Below are 7737 nucleotides of genomic sequence, written 5' to 3'. Positions count from 1 at the left end.
GATTTCAAGGAATTTAATTATGATAATTGTTCTTTGATAGATTGTATTTCCTTGTTGCAATCCGTGTTAAATTCTCCTCATGCTTATAATCAAAATAAAGCTTTTACCAAAGATATCGTTGATGCTTTAATGCAATCCTATGAGGAAAAGCTTGAATTAGAATTTCTATCCCTAGAAAACTTTATGATGAGTGGGAACCTACTATTAAAATCAAGATTAAAAATCATGAATGCTATGCTTTATGTGATTTGGGTGCTAGTGTTTCCACGATTCCAAAAACTTTGTGTGATGTGCTAGGTTTTCGTGAATTTGATGATTGTTCTTTAAAGTTGCATCTCGCGGATTCCACCATTAAGAAACCTATGGGAAGGATTAATGATGTTCTTATTGTTGCAAATAGGAATTATGTGCCCGTAGATTTCATTGTTCTTGATATATATTGCAATCCTGCATGTCCTATTATTCTTGGTAGACCTTTCCTTAGAATGATTGGTGCAATTATTGATATGAAAGAAGGAAATATTAGATTCCAGTTTCCATTAAGGAAAGGCATGGAACACTTTCCTAGGAAGAAAATTAAATTACCTTATGAATCTATTATGAGAGCTGATAATCCCCAAGTGCAGGGAATCATCGTAGCATTCCCAAAGGTGGAAGTGATAAGTATGGAGTGTCGAACCCACAAGGAGCTAAAGGTAAGATCATATTCTCTCAAGTCCTATCTGCCACTGATACGACTCTACGTACACCAAACGTTTGCTTCCAACTAGAAACGAGAAATAAAACTACGTTGTGGGTATGAAGAGAATAACTTTGCATGATATCGGAGAGCTAAAACATAAAAGTTGTTGTTGTTATCATAAAGTTAGAGTATATTACTAAATATTATAAATAGCGAGTGTGGAATAATGATGGGTCGGTGTGCGGAAGTATCCTAGGCAATCATTAACAAGACCGGTAGTCGTCATTGCAATTTCATATGAGGGAGAGGCATAAGCTAACATACTTTCTCTTCTTGGATCATATGCACTTATGATTGGAACTCTAGCAAGCATCCGCAACTACTAAAGACCATTAAGGTAAAACCCAACCATAGCATTAAAGCATCAAGTCCCTTGATCCCATATGCCACAACCCCCTTACTCGGGTTTATGCTTCTGTCACTCAAGCAACCCACTATAAGCGAATCATGAACGTATTGCAACACCCTACAGCGGGAATCCCTCACGCTTGCGCGACACGGAGGGCACAATAGGACAGCACCAAAATAAAACATACAACTCATACCAATCTAGATCATCAATCAACCCAAAGACAAAGGATATCTACTCAAAACATCATAGGATGGCAACACATCATTGGATCATAATATGTGGCATAAAGCACCATGTTCAAGTAGGGATTACAGCGGGGTGCGGGAGAGTGGACCGCGTAAAAGAGATGGGGATGGTGATGATGATGGTGATGTTGATGAAGACGATCACCGCGGCGATGATTCCCCTCCCGATGGCACTCCGGCGCCACCGAGAGAGAGGAGGAGAGGTTCTCACCCTTGTGATTCCTCCTCCATGGCCTCCCCCCTAGATGGGGAGAGGTTCTCCCTCTGGTCCTTGGCCTTCATGGCGATGATGGCCCCTCCAGGATCCTCCTCCATGGCCTCCGGTGATGATGGCCCCCTCCGGCAGGGTGCCAAAGAGGGCCTAGATTGATTTCTCGTGGCTACAGATGATTGCGGTGGCGGAACTTCCGATCTAGGTTATTTTCTGGAGGTTTCTGTATTTATAGGAGAGGATGGCGTCGAGAACAAGTCAGGGGGCCCCACAGGGAGTCCACGAGGCAGGGGGCGCACCCCAGGGGGGAGGGCGCACCCTCCACCCTCGTGGGGCCCATGGTACTCCCCTCCGGCAACTCTTCGTTCCAGTATTTTTTTATATTTTCCAGAAAAATTCTCCGTTGATTTTCATCACATTCCGAGAACTTTTATTTCTGCACAAAAACAACACCACGGTAGTTCTGCTGAAAACAGCGTCAGTCCGGGTTAGTTCTAATCAAATCATACCAAAATCATATAAAACTATTGTAAACATGGCATGAATACTTCATAAATTATAGATACATTGGAGACGTATCAAGAGCCACTTATGGATTGCATACCAAAGATGACAATACCTAGATCTATTCTTGTTTTTATGCCTAGCTAGGGGCGTTAAACGATAGCGCTTGTTGGGAGGCAACCCAATTTTATTTTTGTTCCTTGTTTTTTGTTTCTGTTTAGTAATAAATAATTCATCTAGCCTCTATTTAGATGTGTTTTATGTTTTAATTAGTGTTTGTGCCAAGTAGAACCTTTGGGAAGACTTGGGTGAAGTCTTTGCGATCTTCCTGTAAAAAACAGAAACTTTAGCGCTCACGAGATTAGCTGCCATTTTTTTACTGGAGAGTGATTTTAGGTTGATTCTTTTGGAAGACGATTAATAGACAAATTCCTCACGTCTACCAATTTATTTCAGATTTTTTGGAGTTCCAGAAGTATACGTTTGCCACAGATTACTATAGACTGTTCTGTTTTTGACAGATTCTGTTTTTCGTGTGTTGTTTGCTTATTTTGATGAATCTATGGCTAGTATCGGGGGGTATGAACCATAGGGAAGTTGGAATACAGTAGGTTTAACACCAATATAAATAAATAATGAGTTCATTACAGTACCTTAAGGTGCTGATTTGTTTTCTTATACTAACGGGGCTCATGAGATTTTCTGTTTGAGTTTTGTGTTGTGAAGTTTTCATGTTTTTGGGTAAAGATTTGATGGATTATGGAACAAGGAGTGGCAAGATCCTAAGCTTGGGGATTCCAAGGCACCCCAAGGTAAAATTCAAGGACAACCAAAAGCCTAAGCTTGGGGATGCCCCGGAAGGCGTCCCCTCTTTCGTCTTCGTCTATCGGTAACTTTACTCGAGGCTATATTTTTATTCACCACATGATATGTGTTTTGCTTGAAGCGTCTTGTATGATTTGAGTCTTTGATTTCTAGTTTACCACAATCATCCTTGTTGTACACACCTTTTGGGAGAGATACACATGAATCAGAATTTATTAGAATACTCTATGTGCTTCACTTATATCTTTTGAGCTAGATAAATTTTGCTCTAGTGCTTCACTTATACCTTTTTAGAGCACGGTGGTGGTTTTACTTTATATAAATTATTGATCTCTCATGCTTCACTTATATTATTTTGAGAGTCTTTTAGAACAGCATGGTAATTTGCTTTGGCTATAAAATTAGTCCTAATATGATAGGCATCCAAGATGGGTATAATAAAAACTTTCATATAGAGTGCATTAAATACTATGATAAGTTTGATACTTGATAGTTGTTTTGAGATATAAAGGTGGTAATGTTAGAGTCATGCTAGTTGGGTAATTGTGGAATTGAGAAATACTTGTGTTGAGGATTGCAAGTCCTGTAGCATGCACGTATGGTAAACGTTGTGTGAAACATTTGAAGCATGGGGTCTTCTTTGATTGCTTTCCTTATGAGTGGCGATCGGGGACGAGTGATGGTATTTTCCTACCAATCTATCCCTCTAGGAGCATTGCGCGTAGTGCTTAGTTTTGATGACTTGTAGATTTTTGCAATAAGTATGTGAGTTCTTTATGACTAATGTTGAGTCCATGGATTATACGCACTCTCACCCTTCCATCATTGCTACCCTCTTCGGTACCATGCATTGCCCTTTCTCACCTCGAGGGTTGGTGCAAACTTCGCCGGTGCATCCAAACCCCGTGATTTGATACACTCTATCACACATAAGCCTCCTTATATCTTCCTCAAAACAGCCACCATACCTACCTATTATGGCATTTCCATAGCCATTCCGAGATATATTGCCATGCAACTTCCACCGTTCCATTTATTATGACACTCTCCATCATTGTCATATTGCTTTGCATGATCATGTAGTTGACATCGTATTTGTGGCAAAGCCACCTTCATAATTCTTTCATACATGTCGCTCTCTATTCATTGCATATCCCGGTACACCGCCGGAGGCATTCACATAGAGTCATATTTTGTTCTAAGTATCGAGTTGTAATTCTTGAGTTGTAAATAAATAGAAGTGTGATGATTTTCATTATTAGAGCATTGTCCCATGTGAGGAAAGGATGATGGAGACTATGATTCCCCATGAGTCGGGATGAGACTCCGGACGAAAATATATATAAAAAAGAGGCCAAAGAAGCCCAAATAAAAAAAGGAGGCCAAAGAAGCCCAAACAAAAAAATGAGAGAAAAAGAGAGAACGGACAATGTTACTATCCTTTTTCCACACTTGTGCTTCAAAATAGCACCATGATCTTCATGATAGAGAGTTTCTTATTTTGTCACTTTCATATACTAGTGGGAATTTTTCATTATAGAACTTGGCTTGTATATTCCAATGATGGGCTTCCTCAAAATGCCCTAGGTCTTCGTGAGCAAGCAAGTTGGATGCACACCCGCTTAGTTTCTTTTGATGAGCTTTCATATATTTATAGCTCTGGTGCATCCGTTGCATGGCAATCCCTACTCCTCGCATTGACATCAATTGATGGGTATCTCCATAGCCCGTTGATTAGCCACGTCAATGTGAGACTTTCTCCTTTTTTGTCTTCTCACATAACCCCCATCATCATATGCTATTCCGCTGATAGTGCTATGTCCATGGCTTGCGCTCATATATTGCGTAAAAGTTGAAAGAGTTTGAAAAGGCTAAGTATGAAACAACTGCTTGGCTTGTTATTGGGGTTGTGCATGATGGGAGCATTTTGTGTGACGAAAATGAAGCATGGCCAAACTATATGATTTTGTAGGGATAAACTTTCTTTGGCTATGTTATTTTGATAAGACATAATTGCCTGGTTAGCATGCTTGAAGTATTAGTATTTTTATGTCAATATTAAAACTTTGTCTAGAATCTTTTGGGATCTAAAAATTCATGCCACAATAAAGAGAATTCCATTGAAAGTTATGTTAGGTAACATTCCACATCAAAAATTATATTTTTATCATTTACCTACCCGAGAAGCTTGGGGATGCTTGATACGTCTCCAACGTATCTATATTTTTTGATTGTTCCATGCTATTATATCATCTGTTTTGGATGTTTAATGGGCTTTATTGTACTCTTTTATATTATTTTTGGGACTAACCTATTAACCGAAGGCCCAGTGCAAATTGCTATTTTTTTTGCCTATTTCAGTGTTTCGCAGAAAAGGAATATCAAACGGAACGAAACCTTCGCGAGGATCTTTTTTGGAACAAACGCAATCCAAGAGACTTGGAGTGGAAGTCAAGGAAGAAACGAGGCGGCCACGAGGCAGGAGGGCGCGCCCAGGGGGTAGGCGCGCCCCCACCCTCGTGGGCCCCTCGTAGCTCCACCGACCTACTTCTTTCGCCTATATATACTCTTATACCCTGAAAACATCCAGGAGAGCCACAAAACCACTTTTCCACCGCCGCAACCTTCTGTAACCGTGAGATCCCATCTTGGGGCCTTTTCCGACGATCTGCCAGAGGGGGATTTGATCACGGAGGGCTTCTACATCAACACCATAGCCTCTCCGATGATGTGTGAGTAGTTTACCACAGACCTTCGGGTCCATAGTTATTAGCTAGTTGGCTTCTTCTCTCTCTTTGGATCTCAATACAAAGTTCTCCTCGATGTTCTTGGAGATCTATTCGATGTAATACTCTTTTGCGGTGTGTTTGCCGAGATCCGATGAATTGTGGGTTTATGATCAAGTTTATCTATGAACAATATTTGATTCTTCTCTGAATTCTTTTATGCATGATTTAATATCTTTGCAAGTCTCTTTGAATTATCGGTTTAGTTTGGCCTACAAGATTGATCTTTCTTGCAATGGGAGAAGTGCTTAGCTTTGGGTTCAATCTTGCTGTGCTCGATCCCAGTGACAGAAAGGGAAACGACACGTATTGTATTGTTGCCATCAAGGATAAAAAGATGGGGTTTATATCATATTGCTTGAGTTTATCCCTCTACATCATGTCATCTTTCCTAATGCGTTACTCCGTTCTTATGAACTTAATACTCTAGATGCATGCTGGATAGCAGTCGATGTGTGGAGTAATAGTAGTGGATGCAAAATCGTTTCAGTCTACTTGACACGGACGTGATGCCTATGTTCATGATCATGCCTAGATATTCTCATAACTATGCACTTTTCTATCAATTGCACCGCAGTAATTTGTCCACCCTCCGTAATATATGCTATCTTGAGAGAAGCCACTAGTGAAACCTATGGCCCCCGGGTCTACTTTACATCATATAAGTTTCCGATCTATAATTCTAGGTTACTATTTATTTTGCAATCTTTACTTTCCAATCTATACAACAAAAATACCAAAAATATTTATCTTATTATCTTTATCAGATCTCACTTTTGCAAGTGGCCGTGAAGGGATTGACAACCCCTTTATCGCGTTGGTTGCAAGGTTCTTGATTGTTTGTGCAGGTACTAGGCGACTTGCGTGTAGTCTCCTACTGGATTGATACCTTGGTTCTCAAAAACTGAGGGAAATACTTACGCTACTTTGCTGCATCACCCTTTCATCTTCAAGGGAAAACCAACACATGCTCAAGTGGTAGCAATTGTCCATGCCATGCTTTTGGGCAGTTCTTCCATTTCCAATGCATGCAATCCATGGACCCGAGCATACCTGGAAACTCTCGAGCTTTGTTCATCTCCAAAAGCCTCTGAGTGTCCTGAGCATTGGGTGCTCTCAAGTACTGTGGACCAAACACTTCTACTGAAGTCATTGCAAATTGCTTGACATAGAAGATAGCAGTGCTCTCTGCCATCACCAAGTTCTCATCAATGTAATCTGCCGGAACACCATATGCCATCATGCGCAAAGCGGCAGTGACCTTCTGTTCAATGCTATGGTCAAGCAACCCAGCATAGTTCCTTCTCTGCTCGAAGGATGGATTGTGCTGCTTCACAGAATTGCAAATGTTGATGAACTAGTCTTTCGACATTCTGAAATAGCGTTGAAAGTAATTATCCGGGAAAACAGGTGGTGATCCAAAGTAGTTGAGCATCAATCGTTTGTGTGCATCGATCTGTTCTCTCTGAATGAACGCACGACCATAGATGGAACCATCATGCCTCGGCTTCTTCCCCTTGTGCATGGCCACAAGCATAGCAATGTCCTCTTCTTCATGCAAATCAAATTCCTCGTCTGACGATGAATCATCCACGAATGAGGAGTCAACCGAGCTCATCTACAATGCAAACAACCACCGTCAAACATATTATCCAATCCCAATTAAAATCATCAAGTTTCGTCATTTTTTACCTTGGGGAATTTCATCGAACACCTTATGCGCAGGGTGGAAGAAGATGGCCGGATATTCGATTGGTCGATGCTGCGGACGGCGGCGTAGAGGAGAATAGCTGCGGACGGCGGCGCGGAGGGGAAGGGAGCCCAGCGACGCATAGGAGAAGGGAGCATGACGGACCACCGGAGTCGGCGAATCCAAACACAGCTGCTTCCCGAAACAGCGGCACTGGGGCAGCTGCTTGATGCCCTCTGGCGAGGGAGGCGGCGAGGGCTAGGGCGGCGGTGGCGCAGAGGAGAAGGGAACAAGGTGGGCCGCCAGAGTCGGCGAATCCAGCCGCGGCTGCTTCCCAAAACGGAAGCGCCGGGGCGGCTGCGAGACGCCCTCCGGTGGGGGA

This window comes from Triticum aestivum, chromosome 2D (assembly GCF_018294505.1).
Source record: "Triticum aestivum cultivar Chinese Spring chromosome 2D, IWGSC CS RefSeq v2.1, whole genome shotgun sequence".
Lineage (NCBI taxonomy): Eukaryota > Viridiplantae > Streptophyta > Magnoliopsida > Poales > Poaceae > Triticum > Triticum aestivum.
The sequence above is the reverse complement of the archived record's forward strand: the minus strand, read 5'-3'. Positions refer to the sequence as shown.